The sequence below is a fragment of the Tamandua tetradactyla genome (genome assembly GCF_023851605.1).
Source record: "Tamandua tetradactyla isolate mTamTet1 chromosome 18 unlocalized genomic scaffold, mTamTet1.pri SUPER_18_unloc_1, whole genome shotgun sequence".
NCBI lineage: Eukaryota > Metazoa > Chordata > Mammalia > Pilosa > Myrmecophagidae > Tamandua > Tamandua tetradactyla.
The window spans coordinates 1359833-1373869 of NW_027518250.1; the positions used below are offsets into that span (position 1 = coordinate 1359833).

The 14037-nt window shown below is 35.1% G+C and overlaps 1 pseudogene; it reads right to left on the reverse strand.

Moving 5' to 3' along the window:
* Positions 1-12252: 12252 nt before the first annotated feature.
* On the reverse strand, positions 12253-13184 carry LOC143672845 (olfactory receptor 5J3-like; annotated as a pseudogene).
* Between the last annotated feature and the right edge of the window lie 853 nt (positions 13185-14037).

Consider the following 14037-nt stretch of genomic DNA (forward strand, 5'->3'; position numbering starts at 1 on the left):
GGGACACTTATGCACTACTGGTGGGAATGTAAAATAGTGCAGCCACTCTGGAAGACTGTTTGGTGGTTCCTTAGGAAACTAAATATCGAGTTGCCCTGTGACCCAGCAATAGAACTACTTGGTATATACCCAGAAGAGCTGAAAGAAATGACACAATCAGACATTTGCACACCAATGTTCAAAGCAGCATTATTCACAATCACCAAAAGATGAAAACAAACCAAATGCCAATCACATACAAGTGGATTAACAAAATGTGGCATATACTTATTATGGAATATTATGCAGAAGTAAGGCAAAATTACATCATGAAACACATGACAAGATGATGAGCCCTGAGGACTTAATGCTGAGGGAAATTAGCCAGACAAAAAGGGATAGGTACTGTATGATTCTACTTTTATGACCATCATAAAAGTTTAATCAGAGGTTTATAACACAGGGTATAGGTGATCTAGAGATACATAGAAGCTAGAGATGGGTGAATGGTTAGCTAATGAGGCTGAACTCCAATGTAAGGGAATAGATAGAAGTTAAAGTAGTTCTCTAGTGGGTTTATAAGTAATATTACCATATTGAAGATGAACAAGATTGAAAGGGCTTGTATAGACCTACGTGTTCCACTGATTAACACTAGAAATGCAAATTAGCTCTTGAAGGAATTACTTCAAAGATGTGATTCATGTGCAAAGATTGTTTAAGTCCATGGTACAGGGGGGAAACAGCTATTGCATGCTATGGGCTACATTCAAAAGGAACACATCAGCACTGCCATACCAACAGCAGAGGTAAATAATGAGGAAAAGGACAAAAGTTAAGAGGAGGTTTAGATTTCCTATTTGTCAAGGCTGTGTTTTCTGGTTTTCTTTCTTTTGGAAAAAATGAAATTATCTAAAATTGATAATATTGATGGACTGTGGACTTTGAGCAATATACATGATGCCTGATGAATAAAGGTGGATGCAGGATGCACTGACTGAGAAGTAGATTGGCAAATGATGGTGTATACTTATGAATGAAGGTTGTGTTGCTACAAAAAGGAATGAAGTCATGAGGTAGGCAATGATGAGAAAGACATGTGAGACATTTGGCGAGGCAAAATAAGTCAAAACAAAACAAAAGAACAAGAATGGTATGGTCTCCTTTAGAAAATGTGTATAAGCAAACAAAGGCCTAGATTTAAGTTTTTATAGCAGACACATTAAGTTCAGAGTGACAATTATTATGTCAGGATTTTGAAATATATATATATAATATTTATATATATTTATATGTATATACATATATATATATATATATATAACCTGATATTTATAGATAGATAAGAATGAATCCAAGCAAAATAGGGTTAAAGTAATGCAGATCACAAAGAGAGTGAAGACAGTGTCTTTATTTTAGAACCACACGTACTCTTTGAGACCAAAGGAAAAAAGGTTTATTTGGTTTGAAACTGAAATTTTCTGTAGTGCATAATGTAATGAATCTATCTGAATAGCTCATTTTAGCAATTGAAACACAGGGAGCCCAGAATAAGAAGAGGTCCTTTAATTCTGTTTAGATTAATATAATGCCTGGATAACATCCTAGAGTATATTAAGCAAATAATCAAAAAGTATTGGCAAAGTCCCTTGAGGGATGGAGAAAGAATATGGAACTATTAAACCTTACCATCAGGGAATACCCTGATGCCTTGTCAAACTTCAGGGATACCAAAATCAATAGGCCATGCCCTCAATCCTGAGGATTACTCTTGTGAAGCCTATGTAAGTAGTGGAGAAGCTTAGACTACCTATAGGTATGCCTAAGAGTTACTTCTGGAGGACCTCTTTTGTTGCTTAGACGTGGCCTTACATTCTCTAAGCCCAAATCTGCAAGTGAAATCATTTCCCTTTCCCCTACATGAGACATGAAATCCGGGGGTAAAAGTCTCTCTGGTGCTGTAGGAGATGATGCAGAGATGAATGTGGCCCTGACACTATGAGATCAACAATTTCATCCTGACCAAAATAGGGAAAAGAATTACAACCAATAAAGTATCAATGGCAGAGGAAGTTCAAATAAAGTTGAGAGCCTACTCTGGAGGTTGCTCTTTAGCAAGCTTCAGGTAGACCTTGCTACCTATCATAAACTGCCAACCTCCAACTAGGATGATTCCAGCCAATCCTAAAGAACATCTAGGATTATATATAATACTCCACAAGGGTTCCATGCACTATAGTAACTTTACAGAAACCTACAACGTCCAGAAGGGTAACCCTGGACCAGATAATTCCTGAAAACTAGAGAGCCCAGCCTCTCCAGGACATCAGATAGTTCCATCTCCCTACTCATATGTTAATTACAGACCATTCCAACATGAAAAAGTTTAAATGGCATAGCCCAAACACCCCTATAGAGAGGGATGGAAAGATAAAAGGTTATGGTGGCGTTATACAGAAGAGATAGGATTTAACAAATGAATCTGAATGTTGAATCATTAAATTGATATCTCTTTTAGACTCCAGTATCTTAGAGCAGCTAGAAACAAAAACCTAAAATTGTGTAGTTGTAATCCATGTCAAATTCTGAAATATGTTCTACTACTAATTGTGATGCTGTGGTTTGAAATTTATTGACTTTTTGTATATATATGTTATTTTTCATGAAAAAAAGAAAAAAGTCAACTGTGATAAAAAGAACTTAAGCCTTCTAGCCTCCTATATTCTGGAGCAGCTAGAAGGAAAAATCTGAGAGCATCATACAGTATCCCATGACAAACTTTGGGATCTTTCCTGTAACTACTTGCTGAAGAATGCTTTAGGAACTATTGTTTGTTTGTTTATTTATTTATTTATTTGCTTTGTATATATGTTATACTATACAATAAAAAAGTTAAAAAAGTATATTGCTTGATTTTCTTATGTTGAACCATCCTTGCATACCTGGGATGAATCCTACTTGGTCATGATGTATAATTCTTTTAATGTGTTGCTGGATACGATTTGCTAGAATTTTATTGAGGATTTTTGCATCTGTATTCATTAGAGAGATTGGTCTGTAGTTTTCTTTTTTTGTGATATCTTTGCCTGGTTTGGTATGAGGGTGATGTTGGCTTCATAGAATGAATTAGGTAGTTTTCCCTCCACTTCGATTATGTTGAAGAGTTTGAGGAGAGTAGGTACTAATTCTTTCTGGAATGTTTGATAGAATTCACATGTGAAGCCGTCTGGTCCTGGACTTTTCTTTTTAGGGAGGTTTTGAATAACTAATTCAATCTCTTTACTTGTGATTGGTTTGTTGAGGTCGTCTATTTCTTCTTGAGTCAAAGTTGGTTGTTCATGTCTTTCCAGGAACCTGTCCATTTCTTCTAAATTGTTGTATTTATTAGCGTAAAGTTGTTCATAGTATCCTGTTATTACCTCCTTTATTGTGAGGTCAGTAGTTATGTCTCCTCTTTCATTTCTAATCTTATTTATTTGCATCCTCTCTCTTCTTCTTTTTGTCAATCTTGCTAAGGGCCCATCAATCTTGTTGATTTTCTCATAGAACCAACTTCTGGTCTTATTGATTTTCTCTATTGTTTTCATGTTTTCAATTTCATTTATTTCTGCTCTAATCTTTGTTATTTCTTTCCTTTTGCTTGCTTTGGGATTAGTTTGCTGTTCTTTCTCCAGTTCTTCCAAGTGGACAGTTAATTCCTGCATTTTTGCCTTTTCTTCTTTTCTGATAAAGGCATTTAGGGCAATAAATTTCCCTCTTAGCACTGCCTTTGCTGCATCCCATAAGTTTTGATATGTTGTGTCTTCATTTTCATTTGCCTCTAGGTATTTACTAATTTCTCTTGCAATTTCTTCTTTGACCCACTTGTTGTTTAAGAGTGTGTTGTTGAGCAAATGTACTAAGAAACAATGATCATGCATCTATGTGATGATGTTAAGAATTACTGAGTGCATATGTAGAATGGTATGATTTCTAAATGTTGTGTTAATTTCTTTTTTTTCTTTCCGTTAATAAAAAAAAAAAAAGTATATTGCCTGCAGTTATCTTTATTGTTTCTCCCTCCCACAAGATATCACACTGGTCAATTATATTGATGATATCATATTGATTGGACATAGTGAGCAAGAAGTACCAAAGTCTCTAGACTTTTTGGTAGAACATTTGTATGTCCGAGGATGGGAGATAAATCAAACAAAAATACAGGGAAATTTCCACCTCAGTGTGATTTCTAGATGTCCAGTAGTGTGGGGCATGTCAAGATAGCTCTTCTGAGGTGAAGGATAAGCTGTTGTATCTGTTCCCTCCTATGACCAAAAAGAACAAAAAGCTTTTGCATCTGGCCCCTCCTGTGTAGAAAAATGAGGTGCAATACCTAGTTGGCCTCATTGGATTTGAATACATTTTCTGCGTTTGGGTGTGCTTCTCCAGCCCATTTACTGAGTGACCAGAAAAGCTGCTAGTTTTGAGCAAGGATTACAATAAGAGGAAGGACTGTGACCAATCCAAGATACTGTCTAAACCACGTAGGCCATATGATCCAGCAGCATCAATGGTGCTGAGTGTTTCAGTGGCAAATAAGGATGCTCTCTGGAGTCCCTTGCATGTCCCTATAGGAGAATCACCACAGAGACCATTAGGATTTTGAAGTGAAGCATTACCATCAATTCATATAACTACTTTTTTTTGAGAAACAGATTTTAGCCAGTTACTGGGTCTTAGTAGAGAATGAACACTTAACCATGGGCCACCAAATTACCATGAGACCTGATTTGACTATCATGAGTTGTGTGATGTCTGACCCACAAAGCCATAAAGTAGGGCATGCCTGGCAGCACTCTATCATAAAATAAAAATGGTGTATTTCTATTTATATAGAATATATTTAAATAAATAATATATAAATATAATAATAAATATATATAAATTTATATAGAATAAGTATAAATTGAGATAGGGCTCAAGCAGGTTCTGAAAATGCAAGTAAGTTACATGAGTAAGTGGTCCAAATACCCATGCCCCCTCCTTCTACATTATCTTTTTTTTCCCAAACTAGAGCAATGGCTTCTTGGGGTGTTCCTTATAGTCAGTTGACTGGGAAGAGGAAGCTTGGGACTGGTTTACAGATGGTTCTGCATACATCCAGATAACACCCAGAAGTGGCCAGCTGCTGCACTACAACCATTTTCTGGGATGTCCTTAAAGGACAGTGGTGAGGGGAAATCCTCCCAATGAGTGGAACTTTGAGCAATATACATGGTTGTTCATTTTGTTTAGAAGGAGAAGTGCCAGATATGCATTTTTATACAGACTCATGAGCAGCTGTTTATGGTTTGGCTAGATAGCCAGGGTCTTGGAAGGACCATGATTGGAAAATAGGTGACAAAGAGGTCTGGGGAAGAGTTATGTGTATAAAATTTTCTGGGTGGAAAAGAATATGAATATATTTGTGTATCATGTGAATGCTCACCAGACGGTGACTTCAGCAGAAGGTTTTATTAATCACATGGGTAAGATGACCCATCCTGTGGCTATAAATCATGCTCTTTCCTCAGCCACTACTGCCATTGCCTATGGGCTCATGAACAAAGTGGGCATGGTGGTAGGGATGGAGGTTATACATTGGCTCAGCAACATGGACTTCTACTCACCAAGGCTGACTTAGCTATGATTAATGCTGAGTGCCCAATCTGCTTGCAGCAAAGACCCACACTCATTTCCTGATATGGCCCCATTTCCCAAGATGATCATCTTGCTACCAGTTGGCATATTGATTACATAGGACCACTTCCATCATGGAAGGGGCAGCAGTTTTTTCTAACTGAAATAGACACACACTCTGGATACTGGTTTACCATCCTTGCATACAAAAAAGTGAGACCCCAGGAATGGCACCCCTTGTGTGGATTTAACTGAACATGGAACAATTCAGTCATTTCAGTGTGAGTCAGGATTAGAAATGCAGTTTTTCTGAAGGAATAAACTATCATCTAATGGTTGGGGACCATGTGTGCTCCATGTGAAACTTAAAAATTTGTTGTAAGAGCTGTATGAATAGAACCACTGCCTGTCTGGAATAAAAGGAACAGAAAAGGGACAGTTTTAAGGAAAAATGACTTCAAGGACAAAACCATTAAAGCTGATATCTGAAGCAAAGACACCTCAATCCAGGAGAGAAGACCCATTGATGTCCATGGAAAGGGTGAGTTTAACCCCAGAGCCTTCAGAGGGCATCCACCACCTATTGTTCAGGAGTAATGTTGCTGCCTACCCAGGCTTCACAGAAGTTTCAACCTATTCCCTGGGGAATATGCTTTATACCATCTAACTATTCTGATGGGGTTGAACCTGTGCTCTGAAGATGGCAGAGTTTGACTGTCAACCCAATGTTTGAAGAGGGTGGAGTCAAGAACATGGCCATGTCCCGTAAGCTTGGCAATATTGGAGTCCTCACTGCAGTCTTTGGAGAGAGCAAGGCCAATGCACAAGCCCTTGGAAAGGGTGGTGCTGTCACTGTACGAGGCCCTAAGGACAGATCATTGTAGTATAGATGACTCTCAAACCTCAAAATCTAATGAAATATGCTCTGCAGGTTTTCAGCACTATTTGGGACCTGTGACCCCTGTTTGGTTTATTCTATGACCCTCTCTTCTTTGTATATTGGAAGTAGATAACTTGTTCTAAGTTTCACAAGTCCACAGCTAGAGGGGAATTTTCACCAAGGGCAATTGCACCTGTAACTGATTTTGATGACACTTTCTACTTAATATTGTTACTGAAATGATTTAAGGCTATGCAATAGTGTGAACAAATGAATGTATCTTGTATATGGAAAGAACATGTCTTTTCAGGATGTAGAGTTTGGTAGTTTGGATGCCACCTTTACCCCATAAAGAATCATGTTTCTTTAATCTATTCTTCTAAGTGCAGGAATACTGTAGGTGGGAATTTTTAATTAGGATATTTCAATTGTGGAATGCCCAAGGGTGTGTCTCAATCCTCTTACTAGAGTCCTTTTTAAGAGGATAAACAAAATAGCAGATAAATTGAGAGAAAGGCCCCAGACAGGCTAAGAGAGGACCCACAGAAAACAGAGAGGAAGCCACTGAAGTCAGCCAGAAACTGAAAGCAATAAAACCCAGGAAAGAAGGACAAATCAACACAGGCCATGTGACAGAGATGCCTTGAATATCAACAGCCTGGTCTTCAGATTCCAGGTGTCATCCTATTGATGCTTTGAGTTGAACATTTTCACACCCTAAGAACTGAATATCATACATTAATAAATCTGCATTATAAAGCCAACCCATTTCTGGTATATTGCATTTTGTTAGCTTTAGCAAACCAGAACAGCATCCATTCAGTGTTAAATTTGTATTAAAACCTAAACTTCTTTTCTTCAGATGCTAAAATTGTTACCATCCTGTTATACTATTTTTAATTATTTGTTTTATTTTTATTTATGAATTTTCATCACTGTCATCAATACTTTTGATATTTTGTGATACGTGTGTGTGTGTGTGTGTGTGTGTGTGTGTGGTCTTGGATCCGAGAATATTGACCACAGAAAAATAAAAAGGAAACTATATTATTAATAGATATGTACATAATCCATTTTATAAATAACTAAAACACTATGCAGCTATGTGAGAGAAATGATATTAGAGAATCTCAGATAGCCACTGCCTCCAAGCGGGCTTGCCAGATATTCTTCTTAGCAAGGAAAAGTGAGCTTTCTTACTGAACTGACTTCATGGTGTTAATATATGCTAAAATTATATTATCATCTGCCACATGGTGCACCAGCCACCACATTTCAGTTGCATGCCCATTCTTGCAAGATCATAAATAAATTATTTTCTTCTGTTAAAAAATTGTATTATGACCCATGTAACTATGAAAGAAGAATACTCCTCATATTTTTATTTAATAACTATATATATATATATATATTCATGCTTGTAAAAAGCTGGTGAAAACCTTATTTCAATAAATTACTATTTTTTACCATGATAAATGGCAGAATTTCTACATATGTGTTGATTATTTGACTTTTTAATTATATTTTGATAGCAAATATGCTAGGATATAATAGGCAAGAAAACAACCTTGTTAAATAACTAACTCTCTAACTTATTTAACAAACACCAATTAAGCATCTAGTATACACTACTATATGACAGTCATTCTTCCAGTAATCTTGGGTCTATGAAGTTGAATAAGATACAGGCTTTTCCTTAGAGGAGTAACAGTTCTAGAAGAACAATTAGATGTGGGAATAAGATGCACAACCTGATTGTATAATGCAAGGTTCAGAGGGAGAGTAATGGAGAAAGTAACCTAATTTCCTCAAGGAAATTATAAAGAAAATATCAGTAGAGATGGGAATTCTTGATCCAGGTTTTGAGAAGAATGATATTCTTGGGAATATGCTTAAACGAAGTGTGACATAAAAGAAAGTGTTATGATTATCAATTTTTTTCTGAGGTATGATTGGGTACACATTAAAGAATAATAACAAACCACAATGAATGAATTTAGAAGGAAATTTCAGTATCTAAGAATAGAGAATATGAATGTTTGGAATGAGGAATAGCAATGACAATTAACAAAGAAGAGATTTATTTGAAGTTTATTTGGAAAACAGAATCAGCATGACCTACTCCTACAAATATTTAGAGTAAGTAAAATATATCAACCCAAGGTGAGTTGTTAAGTCTCTGGTTTACGTGACTGAGTGTATGGAAACACTTACCCAGACACAGTAATAGAAATTGAGAACAGGAGCAATAGTGATAATTAGTTTTAGGGTGTTGAGTTTCATAAGAGATATATTTTTCTTGTGTTTCATATGTCCATATTACTTTTGGATATAAGATGCTCAATGTTGAACAACATTAAGAATGTATCCTACTCGAACATTATTACCTACTACAATTGGCTTGGGGGAAACATTGCTGTGTAGTGAGAAGAGTACTGGGCTGAATCTCAGGATGAAACTACTTACCAAATGAGTAAATCCAATGAATACAGTTCAATGAAAATATTTTTTTTTCTCACGGTTCATTCTCTCATTAGTAGCAGAAAGATTATAAGGTCTCATTCAAATCTAAATTTCTTCAACTGTGGAAGAACATAGCAGATATAAAAAGGACATCCTCTTACAGCTTTTTCCAGATTCATGATTTATTCCCTTTTGATAGCCACCAGCAGATGCCTCATTGTTGAATGGCACTCTGAAATCACAAACACCTGTCTGATGTTCCAACTCCTTTCTACAAACTCTCACTAATTTTTTTTAGTCCATATCTTCTTTGCATCTTCCAATTATATGGATCTTTATCTTCTGGTTTATCTCACTTGACCTGGGGATATTATATATTGTAAATGTATTATACTGAATTAAAATATGTTTCCACATCACGTCTAAGTAGTGAAGATATTATCAACAATATCATGTTTGATTTTCAAGTGGCTTTGAGTAAAAAAATTAAATTCATAAAATGGTCCCTTGAAACCCTTTGACACAAATCTAATCTTTCTCTCCATAATGAGATAATTTTTATTTGTGCCTTAAGATTTTAATTCAATGGTTCTCCAAATGATGTCTTTATTATTCTTGTTGCTGTGCCCCGAAAAAGAGCTTAAACAAACTGGGAAATATACAATATTCATAAATATACATATTTATTCCAGATTTTCTAGGCTTATTGGAATATAGTGGAACACCAGCACCTTCTCATACAAATAATAGTCTATTATTATTTTTAAAATTTTCAGCATGGCAATGTTAATGAAGGCTTTGATTAGCTACAAAAATCAAACACATCTCTTGGATTAGAAAAAATCTCCATTCACATGCTGTACAGTCAAAAGTACTGGTTTAATTTAAAATTCATAAAAATGTTTTCAGAAACAAGGTGGTCACACAGTGTAGGAGCAGATAAAACAAACCTCAGGAAAATTTTTGTTTGACCAGGGCTCAAATAAGGCTACCTAATTGCTGGAGACATGGTCCTTCTAATGTAAGATCTTACTAGGTTTGAGAAGTTGATTTTTGCTGTTTCTTAAGAGGTTAGAACCATTGGGAAAATCCATCCTAACAATTTACAACTAGAGTAAGAACTATCTACATATATCTGGGTCCCTCCTTATTTTTAACAGTGTCCCTAAACAATAGCTTTATTTATAGCTATGTTATTTCAGAAAGCCCAGTTCCTTGGATTTCAGCTCTTAAATTTTATTTACTATTCCTTCATTTGAGTGAGTCTAACACTGAATTTTGTTCAATGACCATGTTTCCAAATCCATTTTTTAGGAAAAAGAACACAGAAACCTTAAATCCTCAAATTGTTCCTGATGCAATTAGTTGATGATTTAGGGAAAGAGCAGAAAACTCACTCATTGTATCTTCCTTTAATTTTTTCTTTGTTTTGATTTTTTCTCCTCTTTTTCAAAAATTTATTATACTTCATATCCATTATTAATATCTATTAGGATATACTAACTAAAATCTTAAATAAATCTAATAATATTATTGCTAAAGGATTTAGGTTTTACACAAATCTTTTGGAAAGTATTATGACAAACTATCACAACCAATGTGTTTATATGTAATTAAGATTATTAGAATTAATAGATTATTAGGAATGAATTAAAACTAAAAACTCAAAAATTGGAGAAGACATATACAAATATTAACATTTTTCTATAAATTGCTTTGTCAAAATGTAAAATCGTAAGTGCGTATCATCAGAACATGGATACATTCATAGAGTCAATGTAGGTTTAAATGTTAATTTGTGATTATGAACTATAATTCAGAAAGTTGCTATGCCATGCCTTAAGAATTTCTGTATAATTATGCTTTCTCTTTTGAAAACGTGGTTATAATAATCACAGTTTATTACTTTATATGTATATGCTGATGCAGGGATATGTGACCAAACAAATGGGATTATTCCAGAAGAAGATCAAGGCTGTATAGAAACAACAAAATAAAATATGCTTTAACATAATTTTCTTACATTTTTACATGAATTTAATTGTTAGACACAAAAAAGGCCACAAACTTTTGTAGGTAGTATCAGATAAGATTTATTAATATGCACTAAACATTGTTCCATTTTGTAGAAATATACATTTTTTTCACAAACCCCAATTATAGTTTATTATATATCACAAAAGTGTCTTTTAACAATGGCTGATTGCTCTCCTAACAACTGGAGTGCTGATGATGGTGACAATGAATTTTTGATCATTAGTTGAGTGAGCAGAACAACAAACATTGTAGAATTATGAGTGAAAATGAGAATAAAAAGCCCTTATCATTTTGATTTTAAAAAAAGCTATCAGTATTTTCAAACTGTTGCATTTATTCTAATAGGTTATAATGTTTTGATGAAGTTTCCTGCAAACTATTTTTTATGAAGCCCATTATATTTTTTAACAGAATTTATTTGCATTATTATTTTGGCATTTGCATTAAAGAACTGGAATAAGTGAGCTTGCAATATAAAAATTCTCTTCTTTGTCTTGTGTAATAATTTTTAATTAAATATTCTAATTTTCACAGGTCTAAACACATAGGGAATACTAAAGAATTCTAGGAAGTTCTGTTCATTTCTGCAAAATGGTGAGACCTGTTTACCTTTATATGATTATATGCAGGTTTGAATTCTGGCTCTAAAACGTTAATGTTGTCTGATCTATAGGTTTTTCACTCCTTTGTTTATTTATCTGTAAAATGGTTCATCACTTGGAGAGTTGTTTAGAGGGAAGATTGAGTTAATTCTCTGTAACCAATTCTCCCCCAACTTGTGTGTTGTGTGTGCGTGTTGTGTTTGCTTGATTGTCTGACTACTAGTTTTTACCACAGTTTTCTTTATTTGGGGGGTGCATGGTCCAGGAATCAAACCCAGGTCACTGCATAGAAGGTGAGCATTCTACCACTGGATGATACATGCACCCTACATACTAGCTTTTGAGTATTTTTTACCAAACTGACAATCATATTTTGCAACTAATCAATTGAGAGTAGGATGGTATCAATTAACTAGATAGGGAGTTAATAAGGATTCAACATGACAATTAAGATATGTATTTCCACCCATGTTTTTTTCCCCAAAGCCAATAATGAGTATATCTCTTCGCATAAGCTCCTTTGACAATACCTTACTTTTTCCACCTACACATTCCATAGATATTTTAACAATGAACCTACCTGCAATGCCATTACATATTACTTTTAAAATGTTCCTGCTTGAAAATTCACATTCAGTAAGGAAGTATTTTTCTCTTAAAAGTTCTTTTCATTGCTTCTTTGGCCTCTCTGTTTCTCACACTATATATATCATAAAATTTAATATTGGCAGCAACAGGGCGTAAAGCACAGATAGGGTTTTGGCTGTATTCTGTGGGTAGGTAGAACTGGTTCTAAGATAAGAAAATATCATTGTTTCATAAAAGAGATTCACCACCATTGGGTGGGAGGCACACGTGGAGAAGGCTTTATATCTGCCTCTTGCAGAGTGTAACTTCAAGGCAGTGAGAAGGATACCAAGGTAGGAACTAACCACTATCAGAAAGGTAGTCACAGATGTCACTCCAGAGAGGAGAGTAAATAAACCATCACTGAGTTGGGTATCAGGACAAGAGAGTTGAAAGAGCAATGAGATATCACAGAAATAATGGTTAATGATACTGGGCACACAGAAGGACAGTACAAGCAAGCCACTCAGGTGGGTGAGTGAGTTGGCAAAACCTAGCAGGTAGGAATCAGTCGCCAGCTGGATGCAGAACATGAGACCTGCATAGTGCAATGGGTGGCAAACTGAAACATACTGATCATATGCCATGACAGCCAGTAGGAAGCACTCAGTGGTCAGGAACATGTTAGCAAAGGAATACTGAAGGAGTCACCCATGATAGGAAATGATTTTCCATCCTGCTAAGAAGTTCACCAACATTTTTGGAATAAAGACTGAAGAATAGCAGAAATCCAAGAAAACCACCTGGCTAAGGAAAAAGTACTTAGGGGAATGGAGCTGGGCACTAGCCAGAATTATTATAATAGTGCAAACATTACCCACCACAGTAATGAGGTAGATAAAAAGAAACAGTACAAAAAGGACAATATACAGGTCAGAGTTTTCATTCAGCCCCAACAGGACGAATTCTGTTACCACAGTGACATTTCTGTAGGCCATTTATGTTACTGCCTGGTAAGTGATCTACAGGGAAGAAGAGAAAAGAGAATAAACAGGTAGTAAAATTTCAAAGTATAAATTCAACCTACTAGCATATTTAAGAATATCATAGTTTCAATTGTTTTAAATAATAATCCACAGTAAACTAAATTCTCACAAGTATGAAAAGTTAGCTTGATACAAAACCTTAATTGAGTCAAGTCTCACCAGAGCAAATTGGCACTATGTGCCACTAAAGAATCCCTGGAGAAATTAAAATTCCCTTGGATTCTCCTAATAGAAATGTTTGTTTAGTAGCATTCAGAGAATGGATCTTGGCTAGCAGTGTATTCCAGGTTTCGGAACACAAGACCAGGATCTCATAATTTAGGGAAAAACATTCTTTACAAGACAACTCAGTATTTAACAAGTAAATTTTTTGAGATCTCAGAAAATAAAATACAAAGATTCATATAAAAATTTCACTCATAACACAATGACTTATTTGCCAAAACTCACTTGCTCCGGGAAATCATTCCTTGCAATTCATCCTGTGAATTCTACAGCATTTATTATTCAATCGCTTGGATTTGATGGTAAGTTATAGTATCTTGATTTTTGTTAATATCAAATCAGAAAACTTTCTCAATATATATTAATTCCCTGTGTTCAAAAAGCCTCAAACTTAATTTCAGGAATAATGCCTATGGTTCCTACATAGTAGATCATGTTTGAACTGATCTTTTGGCTTTTTATCCAAGAAAAGTTAAATCATTAACTTGATTTTGTGTTAGGCCTATCAGGTAACCACAAATATAAGAAAAGTAAGGTTCAGATACATAGTATGTTTTGGAAAACCTTGATTATATAATGT